Source organism: Peromyscus eremicus, chromosome 6, assembly GCF_949786415.1.
Source record: "Peromyscus eremicus chromosome 6, PerEre_H2_v1, whole genome shotgun sequence".
Classification (NCBI taxonomy): domain Eukaryota; kingdom Metazoa; phylum Chordata; class Mammalia; order Rodentia; family Cricetidae; genus Peromyscus; species Peromyscus eremicus.
This window is the reverse complement of record NC_081421.1, coordinates 56,780,182-56,797,632: the sequence shown is the minus strand read 5'-3', so window position 1 is coordinate 56,797,632 and position 17,451 is coordinate 56,780,182.

Below are 17,451 nucleotides of genomic sequence, written 5' to 3'. Positions count from 1 at the left end.
TCAGACTCAGGAAGTAATTAAAACATGTGAGGCCCAAGAATTAAATGCAACTTACAGGGCTCAGGAAGCCCCTAAAAGTTAGAAGATTCACAAGGCCCCTCCTCATATTTATGTAAGTGTCTTAGTTTGGTTTCTTTTGCTGTGATAAAGACCATGACGAAAAGCAACTTGGAGATGAAAGGGTTCCTTTCATCTTATACCTCATCCCCATCATGAAGGGAATGCTGTGCAAGAACTCAAGGCAGGAAACTGAAGGCAGGAACTGAAGCAGATGGTACAGAATAATGCAGATTACTGGGTTATTCTACATTGCTTGCCTAGCCTGGTTTCTTATACCACAAAGGACCACTGCCTACAGTAGGGCTGGGCTCTCTCAAGTCAATCACTAATCAAGAAAACATCCACAGACTTCCTTTCAGACAATCTGATGATAGAGGCATTTTCTTAATAGAGATTCTGCTTCCCAGATAACTCTAGTTTGAGTTAAACTGATAAACAACTAGTACACTGATCAATAACAGTTGCTGAAGAGAGAAGACTTCCATTGGCTGAGCTGCCAAAAGCTCTGGGATGCAGTTATCAGAGCAGTCACCCATGCTGGTGCAGGGGTTTTTAGTAATGCAAGTGCCCTTATATCATCCATGTTCCAGTAAATATCTCTCTCTGTCCATACTCCTGTGAGTAGCCCCAGTAAAGTAGCTGGTTCCCTAGCTAGACTTGGGTGGAAACATTCCTTTGGTCTGTTGCTAGTGTCCTATGTGGGTTGTATAGGTGTTTTTATATGCCTTATCAAGAAAAGCACACAATACACATAAAAAAATAGGAATTTTATTAAACAAAAGGTGAGTAAAAATTGATTTTGGGGGATTGTAAGTATAAATTGTTGGACTATCCAGATTCCATAAGTCTTTAGGTGGTCTGAGGAGTTCATAGTATTAGAAACCAGAAGGTTAAGACAACCTTGTCAATATCAATTCTTGTCAATATCAGAATATGTAACTGAATGGAAGTGCAAAAGGCCCAGTTCAGAATCTACTCATTTGTAATTAAAACGTTGACAAATTTCAACACTCCATCAAATTACTTGCTAAACAGCACATAGCTTCTCTGATAGGAGTGTGTATGTCATTAAAATAAAAAGTACTGTATCATCTACACAAAACTACACAAAAGCAATGTACTAGTAACTATTTTTCTCTACTTTTTGGTTTTTCACAGAAAGTAATATAAGTGATCTAAAAATAAGAAATTAGATATGCATGTATACACACATATTCCATATCGTGCTCTGTCACCCAATACCACAAAGTATCTGCACATGCACAGTTCAGCATCTAAAGGTAGGAATCAGTCCATTCCAAGTGGCATGCCTACCTCCATCATTGTCCCTACAGAAGTAACTGCCCTTAGGCTGTGCGTGCGTGGGGTGGAATGTGGAGAGAAGAGACTGTACTTTAGAATATGAACAAATTAATTTGAATATGTAGGGTTTAAAAATGTTTCTTGGTGAGTGTAGCCTAATTAACTCAGCCAGTTGGTAATTAAAGGTGACAGCTAGTTATCAAGCTTCTAGATAGAAATAATTCATATTTATTAGGCTAGAATAAGCTGTGATGTCACTCTGAGGTGTCTGATTTGGGGAGAGTACCTACTGCTCAATCACTTCTGCTCTTCAACCTAATGAAGTCATTCTCCTGTTTCTAATGGAGTCAAGGAGTAGAAACAAAAGACATACTTAGGATTACGACGGTTGAATGCACGGTGCATATTAAAATGGAATCAGATCATCAATCAAAACAATGTGCAGCAGAATTTGGAGGCTAAGGGACATAGCCACATGCAGAGATGTAATAGCAAGATGTTGATGAACAGAGATACGTAATTTTAAACTCATCAGACGAGAAAGGGAGGTTTGCCACTCGAGTTGTTTCTGACATTTGTTCCAGAAAACACAATTTATTAGAAACAAAAACTTCCTCCCTGCAAAGACAACCTTGTTCAAACAATCACCTCAATAGTTTGTGTCAAAGGCACAGAAAGCCTCATAAATGTACAGGTTGTGCTCATTTGCTTCTAAGCTCAGAAGCTCCACAAGGCTCCAACAAATCTGGTTTGCCACTCAGATAAGAATTTTATATTTACTTTCTGGTGTTTGCTTTGTAGTTCAAAATTAGATGTAGGAATACCTATGAAGACCCTAATGAGGATAAGTTATAATTGTTACTATACTGCAAGTCTAAATAAATAATTACAGCCCTAAATTTATTTGACACACCTGCATTTTTCTTAAAGGATATACCTCTGAGAATCACTTTTTCATAGTGCATCTTTAGGAAATAAGACTAATGTCTTAGTTAGCTTTCTATTGCTGTGATAAAATACCATGACTAAATGAAACTTCAGGAGGAAAAGGTTTATTTCAATTTTACTGCTTGCAGTTCATTATCCAGGGAAGTCAGTGCAGGAACTCAAGGCAGGACCCTGGAGGCAGGAACTGAGGCAGAAGCCATGGTGGATTGCTGCTTACTTATTTGGCTTGCTACTCATGGCTTGCTGGGCATACTTTCTTTTGCAACTGGAAACAACCTTCCCAGGTGTGACATTGTCCCCTGTGGAATGAGCCTTCTGCATCAATCATTAATCAAGACAATACCCCCAGAGACTTGCTTACAGACCAGTCTTATGGAGGCATTTTCTCAATTAAGAATCCCATTCTTCCCAGATTTGTCTAGGTTTGTGGGAAGTTGACAAAAACAAACCTACACAGTGAGTATATGATAGAAAATATTTCTACACAAAACTTCAGCCTATTCTTTAAGGAGCATTATTAATCATAGTAATTATTTGTAGTTGTGTTGGTACCATTTGTTATCATTGAATATTTTCCCAACAAGCTTCAGGTGTCAAAATTTAATGGCCAATGTGACAATATAAACAGGTGACTAGGCCATGAGGGTTTCTGCTATTAGGAAAGAGGCTTCATGCGATAATTAACGTTTGGTTCTGCTGTCCTTTTACAGCCACCATATGAGGACACAGTGTCCTTCCCCCTGTGAAAATGTACAATAAGTTGTAGTTTTGTATTCACAGATCAGCCTTCTCTAGAACAAGGCCTGTTGGTATTTTGATTTCAGCTGTTTCAACCTGCAGAATTGTGACAAATACTTATTTTTTTTTCTGTATAAATGCCAAAGACTTAAGTAGAAATAGTGGTGCACACCTGTAATTTCAGCACCCAGGAGCAGGAATAGTTTCCAGTTTGAGGTCAGCTTGGTCACATGGCAGGAGTTTGATTTTCTGTGTCAAAAAATCAAAACAACAGTCAAAACCAGTCTAGTATTTTGATAGATTGGTACTAATGACTTAGCATTTTCACTGAATATACTTTGTCTATAAGAGGTTTGTTGTTGTTGTTGTTTGTTTATTTTTGCTGTGGTTTGTGTGTTGGAGAGGATCTCATTCAGCCAAAGCCAACCTGGAATTTGCTATCTAGTCAAGATTTACCTTAACCCTAGGAGCTCCTACCACAACCTCCAGAGGGCTATTGTACACCACCATACCAGATTTTTCACCAGCGTATTCCTAAGGCTGATTATGAGACTCTAAAACAAAGTTATGCTAAGCTCTTTGAAAACTCATGGCATTAAACAAATGAACATTCTCACTCGTGGAGACCTAGAGGGTGAATATGCACCTGGTGAAGCCTAAAACTAAAGTTGGGGAGCTCAGACACGTAATTCAAGGTAGGAGTCTCTAAGAGGGCATAGAAGATGAGGATCTAAATCTGCATATGAACTAGTTCATACCAGAAAGAGGTGAAGGGAAAGGGCAGGATTTAGGTAATGAACACTTGAGCATGGGTGTCTAACGCCAGGTGCAGCTTTCTCTACTCAGGTGGAGATCTCATACAGGGTCAGTGACAACAATGCTCACACTTTGTAGCTAACATCACCCAAAAAGCTCTCAAAACTCTCCACACAAGAACATTTTCAATGTCATTATTGATAATTATAACTAGAACACCATCATTTTAATAATTAATTACATAATGAGTTTATTGATTTCATATGACTAATTTCTCTGATAATTGGCTCTTGCTCTTCTTCCAAATGTGGAAGGATTGTGTGTGAGAAAGGCCTTTTAAGAGAGTACTTTTTTAAAAATTTATTTAATGAAGAAAGACATGGAAAGGAAGGAATGCATGAAAGCAAAATGACAATTCAACAAGCTTGAATAGGTCCAATGAGTGCATAGCCACTGGAAGGTTCTCCCAGGTTTTGCAGCATGGCTGAAACTGCATTCACCCCAGGCTCAAAATCAAATCCCTCCCCCTTATCTTTCTGTTCAAGTGGAACTTACAGAGAAATGCACATAGGTTCATATGGAATGATAGACTTCTTTTCTCATTGGCATTCTTTACATTTGGAGATTGATCTAAGCTGCTGATAATGTATAAATGTTTAATAGTATAAATGTTTCTCTTATTATTTTAATTACTGGGCCATATTCAACTTTATGAGAACACCATATTTATGACATTTTGCTCTTGGTGGATACAAGTTTGGGGTTATTATTGTTACGGTCTAGGATTTAGTTTTACTCTTCTGTCTACGAGAAAATTAAGGACAAATTAATTTTACAAAGCAAAAGTAAGATTAGCAAGCAGTAAAACTCACTGGAGGAGAGGGGACCTCAAATCTTGGAGTCCGCCGTCTCCCAGACTACCAGTAGTCTTTTTCTCTGGCAAGCCTCTCACTTCTGCTTCCCTATAGATTGGTGAACCAGTTCCCATGAGCATCCCTGCTCCTCAAGACTGGTTCCTCTACTCCTCTCCAGGTATAGAGTATGGCCTGGTGTTTGGATGGCTGGTGCCTGAGATCTGCCTGGGGGCATGAGTATAGAAGTCCCTGGGAGACAGTTTTCCTTTTCTATACATGAACAGGCTTGAAGACAGCTGATTCAAAAGGTTCTAGCTTGGGAAAGAGGAACAAAAGCAGGCATTCGGCCATTTTCCTTCCAGCAGCACTAAGATGACATTGGTTATAAGCATTTCTCAAGTCTTTCCTGGACATATATTTTCATGAACGTTAGGGACTGCCTAACAGTTAAATTACTAAGTTATAGAATAAACATGAAGAACATTTTTTTAAGAAGTGTATAATGTCTAAAACACTTCCCAAACTATTTCTTTCCCACTTGATATGTGTGAGATCCAGCTACCTCTTGCCTTTGCGCACTAGATACTGTAGTGGGTTTGGATTTTAACGTTGTTGTGGAATTCTCCTCTTGCTTCTGATTTGCATTTCCCCAGTGACAAACAATCACTTCTGAAGTGCTTATCCATAATTCATGTATTTCCCACAAATGGCTATTTGCTTGCACTGCTTAGTTTTAAATTGGTTTTGTACTGTCAGTTATTTTTTTTTAAATTTTGTGATAGGTCTTTTTAAAATCTGGATATATATGCATATAAACATGTGTATGTGAATATATACATATATATGTGTGTAATGTATAGCATAATAGCATACTATGTTATTCAGGTGGTAACAAAGACTTTTTTCTTTTTAGTTTTGTTGAAGCCCACTTTATTATTTTTATTTTGATATTACTTTAATATTACATTATTTCTAAGAAATCATTGCCGAGTCCAAGGCAGGAAAGAGTTGCTTTTCTTCTAAGTTCATAGTTCAAGCTTTTACATGTGTATCTCTGATTAACTTCAATTGATATCTGTACTTATTGACTTTCCATATTTTAATGCAATGCTCTTGTCATCAATAACAAACGTTTTGGCATCTTTGTTAGAAATCAACTGACTGTATTTATTGAGAAATTTTCTAGATGATTTTGTTAATCTGCTATGGCAATGTCAGCCTCTAGATTACAGTATCTCTTATAAGTTAGTAGTCATCATCCAAACTTGTTCTTTCATGATATCATGTTGAATATTCTTAGGTCTTTGCATTTTCACATAAATTTTAATACCGCCTTGTACATTTTTATGGGAAAGCACATTGATATAATGACTGAGATTACATTTACATACAGTTTAATTTATGGATCATGAATACCCCAACAATATTTATTTTTTTAATATTTACCTTTATTTATTTATCTATTTTTTGGTTTTTCGAGACAGGGTTTCCCTGTGTAGCTTTGTGCCTTTCCTGGAACTCACTCTGTAGCCCAGTCGGGCCTCGAACTCACAGAGATCTGCCTGCCTCTGCCTCCTGAGTGCTGGGATTAAAGGCGTGGGCCACCACTGCTCAGCTGATATTTACCTTCTTTTAAAAAATATTACATATTAGTTGTACATAATGATGGGTTTTATTATGACATTTTAATAAATTCATAAAATTTAATATATTTATTCAATTTATTCTTCCTCATTCCTTTTTCTGTGAGTCTTTTAAAAGTTTCCCTGTACTTCTGTATCTTTAAATAAATTAGATTCTTCAGATGAGAGAGAACTTACGTTGTTTGTCTTTGCGAGTCTGGCTCACTGTGCTTCACACAATTATCTCCAGTTTCATTCATTCTCCTACAGACAATGTAATTTTGCTTTGTCATTGTCTGTATTCATCATTTACTAGAAATTAAACTAGAAGGGGTCTGATGACATGCTCAAAGGTGAAAATAGACAATACATGGAAAAGGTGGTTAAGATCATGTCTCACATAATATTTTAATCGTTTTCGAACAGTGTCTACTTGAGATCTTCAGCAACTTTAGTAAATGAACGTGGAACATACATTTATGTTCATGTGCAAATGAGGAGCTTAGATACCCTATGAATCTTAACTGACTCATTCAAGGATGTGATAGTATACCTGAAACTTGATTTTCTTATTTGATTTCCATTACTATATTCTTTTTATCATTGTGACTGTTTTTATACTCAGGGGAAAAAATTAAGATAAATACAGGTTCTCTTATTTGACTAAATAAGGGTAAAACAATTTCTCATTGTGATTTATGTAAACCTTTTTGAACACCAAATTATCTATTGATTTTTAAGTTCACCTTTTCCAATTAAATTGTTTAGTAGAGTATTACAATACAGATTTTTTTTTCTCTTAAGAAGTTCTTTGGTTCTCACTATGAAGTAAAATGCTGAAGCCATTCTAGTCCTTTCTGTCGCTACAAGTTAGCCCCCAAATAGTTGCTAAGTTTTTGTATTATCTCAAAATGAATGTGGAAAGAGACTTCTCAATGTCAAAGCTACTTGACAGTGCCTACTACACACAAGTGACTCTGTCCTGTCACGAAGTGTTTTCACTTCTAGATACATGACCAAAGAAGTGCATGCTCAGAACTGTGAAAGTATGCAAGGGGGTGTTCACTGCTACACAATTCGCAGCAGCTGAAAAGTGGGATCAAACTTTCGTAGACTTTGGTAGTCTACTAGATAAACTGTGATATATTTACAGAATTTAGTAATCCAGAGCAACTGTCAAGTATAAACTATTGCTTATATGAAACAGCAGAAATGAATCTTACAAAGGTCTTGATGGGTATAAGAAACCGAACAAAGATTTATATTCTTTCTTTATAAGTGTGTTTGTGCTTTGAGTCAGGAATTTGTAGTTGCCAAAGTTGACCTCTAACTCCCGGCCACAATGATCCTCCTCCTTCAGGCTTCTGAGCACAAGAAGATAGGACTATTGGTACCCGTCACTGCACCCAACTTCTAAATAAAGTTAGCAAATTGTAAAAATGAACCCATGTTGTTGGAAGACAGGATATGTTATCCACCATTATAAGGAGGTAGCTTACCACCTACCACAGGTAGGTTTCCAGAATGCTTTGAATGACTTTTTTTCTGATTTGGGTGTATTCATATTGTTAATGTTCATTATGCATTTATCATCAACCCACCTTTATGAATCCATTTTATGAAAAATATCTAACAGCATAAAAATACAGATAAAGGAGAATGTTCTATGTAGTAAAAGACTGCAAACAACATTAATATCATTATTAGAAAAAAGATTGAAATACTTACAGTACTGTCAGGCAATGTTATATTATGTAGGTGTTCATTTCCATGAACTAACATGTTTTCTATAATGTGTTATACAAAATATATGCATTAGCTTATATAAGTATTCATGTCCATATGCAATAAATATTTGTTTCAGTGTGTAATAATTTGACCCTGAAGATATCGTTTATAATTTATAAAGGCAAAATCATGAACATACTTATTTGTTCTAATAAGAATTACAGATTAAAAAATTGTCTAGACTATTATGGTGTGGTTTTTGAGACAGGGTCTCACTTTGTAGCCCTGGCTGTCCTGGAATTCACTATGTAGACCAGGCTGGCGTTGAACACAGAGATCCACTTGCCTATGCCTCCCAAGTGCTGGGATTAAAGCATGTGTCTTTATGTATATATTTTGGACATAAAATGTCTATTATGGGGGAAAGCTTCCATTCACAAAATCGTATTGTTCCATGATCCTGCCTACTTATAATTTTAGATGAGTGTAAGTAGCTGAATAGGTTACTTCAAGGCATTAAAGATAGCTCTCTGTAGTTATGGGATGAGTGGTGTAGCTCCTTACCTGAGGCACATTTTTTTTTACATCTGATATATTAACTGCTAAAACTTTCAGATGCATATGTAGAAAATGGAAGAGACATAACGAGTAAAATTAATAAGAGTTAAATTCAATACACAAGAAAATTAAATCTTCATTAGTACGATATTAGTTTTCTGGACTACAATAAGATTGGAGTACCCACATTCTCAGTTAGGGGCAGATAGAAGAGTCAATGTACAGTCTTCTGTACACAGCATCTTCAGTCTCTGAATTTTTCTCCCCCCTCCCCAAGAAAGCTCACATTCTGGAAGAGTAAGTTTTTTTATTGTTTTAAATTTTAGTTATTTGGAAATTTCATACAATGTATTTTGGTCCTATTCACCCCTCCCCTGACTCCTCCCAAACCCATTGCCCTTTCTCTATCCATTCAACTTTGTGTCATCTTTTTAGATAACAAATATCCATCAAGTTCAATGGGGTTGGGGATGGGAGGCAGGGTAGAGGAGGGACTATGGACAGGGACAACAAACACTAAAGACCTTTCAAAAAAGTCGTATGGCACCCTATCACTGTAGAAGCTCCCGAAAATGCATATCTAGACAAGTGAGGTTTTTGAAAAATGATATGAAATTTTTATTTCACTTTTTATATCAAAACATATTTCAGGGCTGGTGTAATGGTACATACTTGGGTATTAATCTTGTGGAGTCAGCAGAATCAGAAATTGAAGGCCAATCAGGCCTAAAGAGCGGTTTGGTACATGGTAATTGACACTAAATATGTACATATCACCACCTGAAGAAGACTGTAAAACTATACATTTAATATCTGCGTAAGACTGATTTCATGCCCTCCTTTGTAGGTGAGGGTTTTCAATGGATTTCTGAAATGAATGTTAGTCCCGAGGGCCATCAATGCTAGCTTCTGATTCCAATAACACTTCTTGGATGCTTAGGTCAATTCTGGATTCCCACTACAGCCCGTCTAGTTAATGACTGCATGCACCTGTAACCCCCACAGTACTTGGAAGGCTAAGGCAAGAAGATTTTGAGATTGAGCCTAGACTAGGCAACCTGATGGAATTCTATTAGAGGCGGAGGAGAAGTCAAAAAAATGTGGTAGGACTGTGTGATTTTGCTACTTTTTTATTGTTGTGATAAGACATCATGACCAAGGCAACTTACAAAAGAGTTTATTGGGGCTTACAGTTTCAGAGTGTGAGTCAGTGATCATCGTGGTGGGAAGCATGGCATTAGGCAGGCAGGCGTGACACTGGAGCAATTGCTGAGAGCTTACATTCTCATTCACAATTGGAAGGCAGAGAGCACAAACAAGGAATGGTTAAGGAACTCGGAAATCTCAAAGCCCATCCCCAGTGACATACCTCCTCCAACAATGCCTCACCTCCTAAACCTTCCAAAACAGTTCTACAACTGCGGACCAAGCGTTTGCACATATGAGTCTATGGGAGCCATGCTCATTCAAACCATTGCAGACTGTACATGTTAATTTGAAAGGATTATTAGATATCTATATCTATCTATCTATCTATCTATCTATCTATCTATCTATAAAGTAGCATTTCTACTATCATCTCATTATTTTACTGTTATTTATTGGGATATATATATATATATATATATATATATATATATATATAGAGAGAGAGAGAGAGAGAGAGAGAGATCTATGAGGATGAATAAAATGGTGTATAATTAAATCCTTTTGGGAAATGACTCTGTATTTTGAAGAGGGAATCTAAGATTAATCGTACAATCCCTTTTAGTATTTATATGCATATATTATATGATAATTATCATACATTAAGAACACATTAACTGATGCATGATGAAAGATGAAAGAAGAACAAGAGCAGATGGAAGGTCACAGAAAAGGAGCCAGCAAAGGATAACGAAGGAGACTTGCATGTTTTTAAAAACAGAGATCTAGAATGGAGATATCTAAGGATCCATGTTGTTTTAGTTGCTGAAATCAAACCCTTCTTCACTGGGCTCTCCTCAAATCATCAGGAAAGTGTGGGGCAAGCCCATACATGTTAGCATCCAAGGAACTGAGCCAAACACAGAAGAAAGAAGGATTGTTGAAATGAAAGGTGGAATTTCTGTCGCTGGGCATGTGCAATCATTTCAGAAATGGCGTTGCAAGTATCTGGAAGGTGTGCAGTAGGACGTGAAAGCAATTCTAGTAGATCTCAAGAAGGAGGAATCTCTGGTGTTCATATATGCTTATATTAAAAGCACTTCATTAACTTAATTGATGTAACTGCAATATCAAGGAATTTAGAATAGAGGTGAGATTCACTTAAGAGATAGCAATAAAAACAGATTGAGCTATTTAAAAAACACACAGAGAAATTTATATTTTACAGTTACTGAGACTTCTCAGTGAATAAGTTGTCTTATGGCTTAGTTTTGTTGGGTATTTCTTGTCGTTGTTGGGTTTGTGAGACAGGGTCTCATGTAACCCTGTCTGGCCTCTAAGAGGACTTGGAAGGTCTAATCTTCCCAAGAGCTGGGATTACAGGCAGGCATTGGTATGTCTAGTTTATGAGGTACTGGATATCAAACCCAGGGCTTTTTGCATGTATTTTTTTAATTATTGATATATACCAGCTAAGGATGACATATATTCCCCCAAAGAGTGTGTGTTTTGCTAGAAGAGAAATAAAGTTCAGAGTCATTCTCTCTCAGACACCTGGTATCCACCTTGGCCTTTGTCAGTCTGGAAGCTTGTCAGTTTATAGGTGTGCAGTGTTTTAGGAATGTTCTGTGCCTCTGGAGTAGTTGTCCTGTGCTATAACCTGTCTGCTTTAGTGGAGAGTATAAATGACTGGTGGCCACTCTCATGATGCTCTTCTGAGCATGGTCTCTTGGAAAAATATGCAGCAAGTGCAGTTGAGATGGAAGGCTCTCTGCTCCATTATTACATCTGGTACTGGTGGTACTAATGGCGAATGGGAAATAGAAATAAAAACCCTAAATTTCTCTAGGTGCATGCCCAGCTGTGAGATTTGGCACAGATATTTTATTTGAGGATCCAATAATACAAGATGACAAATGATGCAAGTAAGTTTTAAATCAGCTCTTTAGTAATATTAATGATGACCTTTGGAAAGTGTTGATGGCATACATTTGCACGTGGTCAGCAGGATTCTCTAATGTGGCATAGCAATGTTTGGGTCATATTTATCAACAGTGTTGTTTTGTATGGTCCTTTGGTTTTTGATGAGTTGACTCTATTAAGAAAATAGGAAGCCAAAGTAAAGGAATAAATAACAAGAGATAGATGATTGATACATGTATAGATAGACAGCAAAATATCATCACATTAGGTGATGAAAACATCTGTCAGAAACTGACGAGGGAAGTTGAAGCAGTCATCTTGAGTTCCCAAATGAGTTTTCTTTCCATGGGAGAACTTTGCAACGCTGTTTCCAGCTTCTTGCTTCCACTCTGGGCACTTTGAGTCTGTGGGATGAACATTAGTGAATTCTGTCGGAAGGTGCATCTGCCATCCTTAAGGATGCAGTGTTTCAGTGCTCTGCTGCTCTCCTCTCTGTCACAGAGAGGGCTCAATGCATTCCCAGAACAGAGGCCTTGAAGGACCCATTGAAGCAAACAAAGTTGGCTCTGAAATTTGTGAGGGGAGTCTCACTTCCAGAGCTAGTTTCTCAGTGAGCTCAAATAGCACATGACAATTTACTAATATCATGTACAGGTATAGTATTATAAATTAATATATACCTTAAAATTCATGACATATCTTTTGCTATCTATAAAACCAGCAAAAACATTAGAAAGATACACTGTTCAGAGTCTAGAATATATCACAAATATTAAGTTACAAGATTCTAAAATTTGTTAGAGATTTTTGGCATAAACTTTGTGTGTAATATAGTGGTTTATAAATGACTTTTATGAGAATTGACTTGTCAAAACCACTTTTAATTTCTAGATTTCCTTGAGCCCATGAAAGTAAAGAATTATAAGGAAAGAGAGGAACTTTCACATCCAACAGTGACACTGTTTGATGTGCTATTTTTTCTAACTTCTTTCAAAATACTTGTTATATTTTAGAAATTATAGATGCTTATAATACTTTAGACATTTTTGCATTTTGCATTGTGTAACTCGCCTACTAACCACTTTAGAAATACCAGAATTAGAGTTGTTTTGATGTATCAATATTTCTGCCAAATAACATTTGGCAATGTCAAGATCCAAAAATAAAAAAAGTTTATTTTATTGGTCACTTTTTTCTTCCAGTAGCAAAGAAGTTTCTATGTGGAGTTTGGGCGATTAGTTTTTCTTGGTTCTGAAGCTTCACTTTTCTCTGGCTTGGCGTGACTACCTGCTTGTTTACACTGTCTCCCATCTTTCTTTCACAGAGGCTGCTATTTACTTTCCCATTGTTGTTTGGTGAATTGACCTGTCATCTTTTTGTGTGAAGTATTTCTTTCCTGAAAAATAAGAAAGGGATTAACAAAACAATTATAATGCTATGTATAAAAGCCAAATGTTTAAAAGCATTTTCATTTTCAAGATGTTAAATTATTCTCATTTCTCAGATTTTATTAAAGTAGATAACTTGATGTTTTCCAGAATGTTTTCTTCATGCAAAAGATGGGCATGTGAGGACTACTCGTTCTTCTAATTTTCATTAAATTCATATACCATCTCATACATTATTTCATTCCTTGGTGTTCGTACATTATGATGTAAGCAATATACTCAACATAAGAAAACTTGTAATAATTTTATATATTTTCTTAGTATAATAGCCAAAGATTTAAAAGTACAAAAATAAAATATAGAAATAATATCTTTAAAACAGATGTGGTGCACATTATGATCTCAATATTTTATTCACTTGGGAGGTGAAGCAGGAGAATCAGGAATTCAAACCCACCCTGGGCTACATAATAACTTGTCTCAAACTAACACCAGATAAATTCCAGAAACAATATAGCTTTAGCTGAAGCACAGATTTTCTAGTATTATTTTAATGTGTTAAAAACAAAACAAAACAGGCCGGGCAGTGGTGGCGCACACCTTTAATCCCAGCACTCGGGAGGCAGAGCCAGGCGGATCTCTGTGAGTTCGAGGCCAGCCTGGGCTACCAAGTGAGTCCCAGGAAAGGCGCAAAGCTACACAGAGAAACCCTGTAAAGAAAACAAAAACAAAAACAAAAAAACAAAACAAAATAAACAAAAAAAAACACTAGGAAAGTTCTTTTAATTATGCTGTATTACTTTTTCTCAGTCATGGGTTTAAGGTTTCAGAGTTCATTTAAACACAATTAAGCTAGAATTCATATTTCTAATAAGATACTAAAATTCACTTGGGGAAGACAGTTAAATGTTTACTGATAGTGAAAGTAATTTCACTGTCTTAAATACCATGTTATCCAGAAGGTAGTGGACTCCACTGGAGTAGTGCCTCTTGGGACAGACAGGCTTAGGCTTTTAGCAGCTTAACAATTTGGGTGCTAAACCTTCATATTCAACATGCCATGAACTTTTAACCTGTTTTAAGTAAATGATGCATGTTAAAAAGATAATGATCTCTTAAACGTTTTTGAGTCAGGAGACAGCTCTCTGTAGATAGTAAGGAAACAGGGCCCATGATGAACATGTCAAGTTGCTCACATATAGTGTAGGGAGAATAGATGCTGGAATTAAAATGAATATTGAGGGTTAAACACTAAAGTCTGGAGCATTAAGGGGGATAAATAAGAGGATGAATAGGTATGAGATAATCAAGCTAAATAGATAAGAAAAGGAACAGCCAGTGACTGCAAGCACTCCAGCTGTTTTACTATAGCTTTCCCTCATGAAACTCTTGAGGAATATACATAAGGCACTATTGCATGACTATCTGTTCCCATTAATCTATCCTTGCTTCTAATGAAGGACTAAATGTTAAGTAAGGAAGGCTTCTAACAGGAAGCTTCTACCTAGTGTCACATATCCACTCTTCCTCTTTGATGAGCTAAGTAAAAGGTAACCAAGAAAGACTGCAACTAGGTGTTGGTAGCTTCAAGAGAGTCAAGGAGCATGTAAATGTCAGAGGAAAGTAAATGCAGTCTAATTAGATTCCAAGAAGACACTTGCCAAGGTCAATGATGGTAATGCTAGTCAGGATTGCCAGCCAAGATCAGCAACAAAGTATAAGCCAGAGATGGAGAGAGGGGAGCTTCTGTCACACCTGAGTGGTCAGTGCAAGTCACCTCCTTGACTGAACCAGGGGACAGATATAGACCATGGAGGCCCTCATTGGCTCAGATCATGATAGCTCACAGAGCTAAGGCATCTCTTACCTTAACCCATGTCTAATCTTTACCACAGCACTGTCCATACCAAGACCAGGTAGTTCAGTGGTTTTTCTTCTCTTGAAAACCCCTCCCTCTCTAGGGAGTATCTTTTATCTTCTCTTAATTTATCACATTTCTATAATTCTATTTAATAAGTAGAATTCTGCTTTGAATTGTGTCATGGGTGTATGTGACTTTAACCTTCATTGGTATGAGACAGTAAGATCCAGAGTTACCACCCAAGGCCATTCTTTGATAACTGCGAGTGTCTGGTACTCTAGGTTTGATTAGAGCACGACTAGGCCAAGAAAGGTCCCTACAAACTCAAAATCCTCATGCCATTGTAATCTTCAGCTTTTTTGATAAATTGTCTTTATGACCCTTTATTTATTAGAATGTTTAATGATGATGAAGTCATTCATAGCATTCAGAAGTTTTCTTATTTATGACTGAAGACTTTTGTTACTTGATTAAATGGCTCAAGGTTTAGCACTTTGAACTTCAAATGATAAAAGCTTGAGTATCACTTAGGTTGTGATAGAACAGACAGTATGTTATTGAAACGACCAAGGAATTTTGGGATTTTGTTTTATTTGAACTTATCATCCTCTATCTTGGTTTCCTCAGTGTTAGTACTACAGGTGTATGACATTGTATTCCCATTAGGGTTCCTTAGAGGTTTAGAATACGAGAGAGAGAGAGAGAGAGAATTTTATTAAATCAGCTTGTTTTGAATAGTAATGATAGCAGAATGGAATTACACCTGAGAGCCTGAGAACACAGTAGTTGTTTGGTCCTTCAGGCTGGGTCCCTCAGTGAGTCTCTCAGCATTTGGGGTTGCTCCATTGTTAGTGCCTCACATTAGTGAGGCCACTAACCTGGTCATTTCTCAGTGTGTAGGTCTAGGAGCCTCAGCAGTCCCAATCTGCTGAAACTCTGCAGGGCGCCTAGAGAACTGCTGGTCTTCAGTCAAGGATGGAAGCCTGGAAACACTGGTTCTGATGTTAGTGAAGGAATTAGCAGCAGCAACAGCAGAATAAATTAACTTGGTGGTGAGAGAGAAGGCTGAGTGAGCAGAGGCAAATAATCTTCTTTCTGCCATGCTACTTTTTATCTGGGCTGCTCCCAGAAAGGTGGGTCTTCCCACAGGCACTAAGGAAATTAAGACAATTCCATGACTAAGGCTTCCTACTCAGCTGATTATAGTTAATGGCAAGTTACATCAAGACCCACCACCACAGCCACCACATAAGGAGGATATAATTTCAAAAATGAACATGCTGTCTATTTTGTTTTATTTGGACTACCATGCCAATTCAAGTGATGACCCAGATGTGCTGATTTATGTGGAATACTATATTTTTATGGCTTATAATACTTTTTGAATTTATTGTAACTTAGGTTCACAAAGGAGTTACTATAGATAATGACAATGTCATATGGGTTTCAAAAGCACAGAAGAATTTACTTTTCAATTGCTTTTTGATATCATTGGCTATGACCTGCTCTCTGATACCTAGAATTTTTTTTCTTCTATCCTTGTTGTCTTCTGGAATTCATCCTTTCTTTAAAGGTTGCTTAAGCTGTTGAAGTCTAGGTTTACTTGATAACACTAACCTCTTCTTCAGAAATAATATACATCTTAAAATGCTGTGAACTCTCTAGCCCTGCTGTTGACTCTTTTCTCCCTCTACCAAATACTTATAATTTGTAACCCTTTCCATATGATATATTTGCATGATTTCTTCTATTGTATCTTCCAAATTACATTTCTTTCCTCAGCTTTACCAAAGCATTGTGAAAACCATCGTTTACAATTTAAATTGAGACTACTCTTTTCACACATTTTTCTTAGGCAATAAAAATAATTTAGGTCAATTAGAATGAGAGGATTAAATGGGTGGAGGTCAAGATAGAGGAGGAGACATGGAGGGGCAACTAACACTAAAGGCCTTTTGAAGAGCCATATGGAAGGAAACCTACTTCTACAGAAGCTTCCTAAAATGTATGTGTAAAAGGAGTTTAAATGGCATCACCATACTACATGTAATACTACAATTAAGTATATGCTAGCAAATCAAAACCACAGTACCAGTAATGGGTTATATCTTTTTGAGTTGTTGGCCAATAGGGGCCCCATAGACCTCCCAATCATTGAATGTTGGTGCCAATTCTATTTTTATTTTTTTTATTTAAGGCCCGCTCCATGTGTCAGTGCTTGTCCATCTGCTACATAGTTTTTGGTTAATTTTTAGTTTCCCAAACTTAGCGTATATCTCTATGGATTGTCTGTCATGTCTTTATGTATAAACAAAATAATTTTATTTCATAGCTCTTACTCAATAATTCTAAAATATGCCACCTCTTTGCATTAGCCTTTTGTATTTCTTTGTTCCCTCACCTTGAGCTTCGTGTGCTCTTTGGGATGTTATTTGCAGATGCCCTTTGTGGCTTATCCAGGTTTCACTACCTTTTTTCTCTGCCAGACAGTTTGGACTGTTTCACCAAGGTCCACATTTTAAAGTACTCCCCTATGTGTTCCCATTTCAAGAGTGACTTTTCAAATC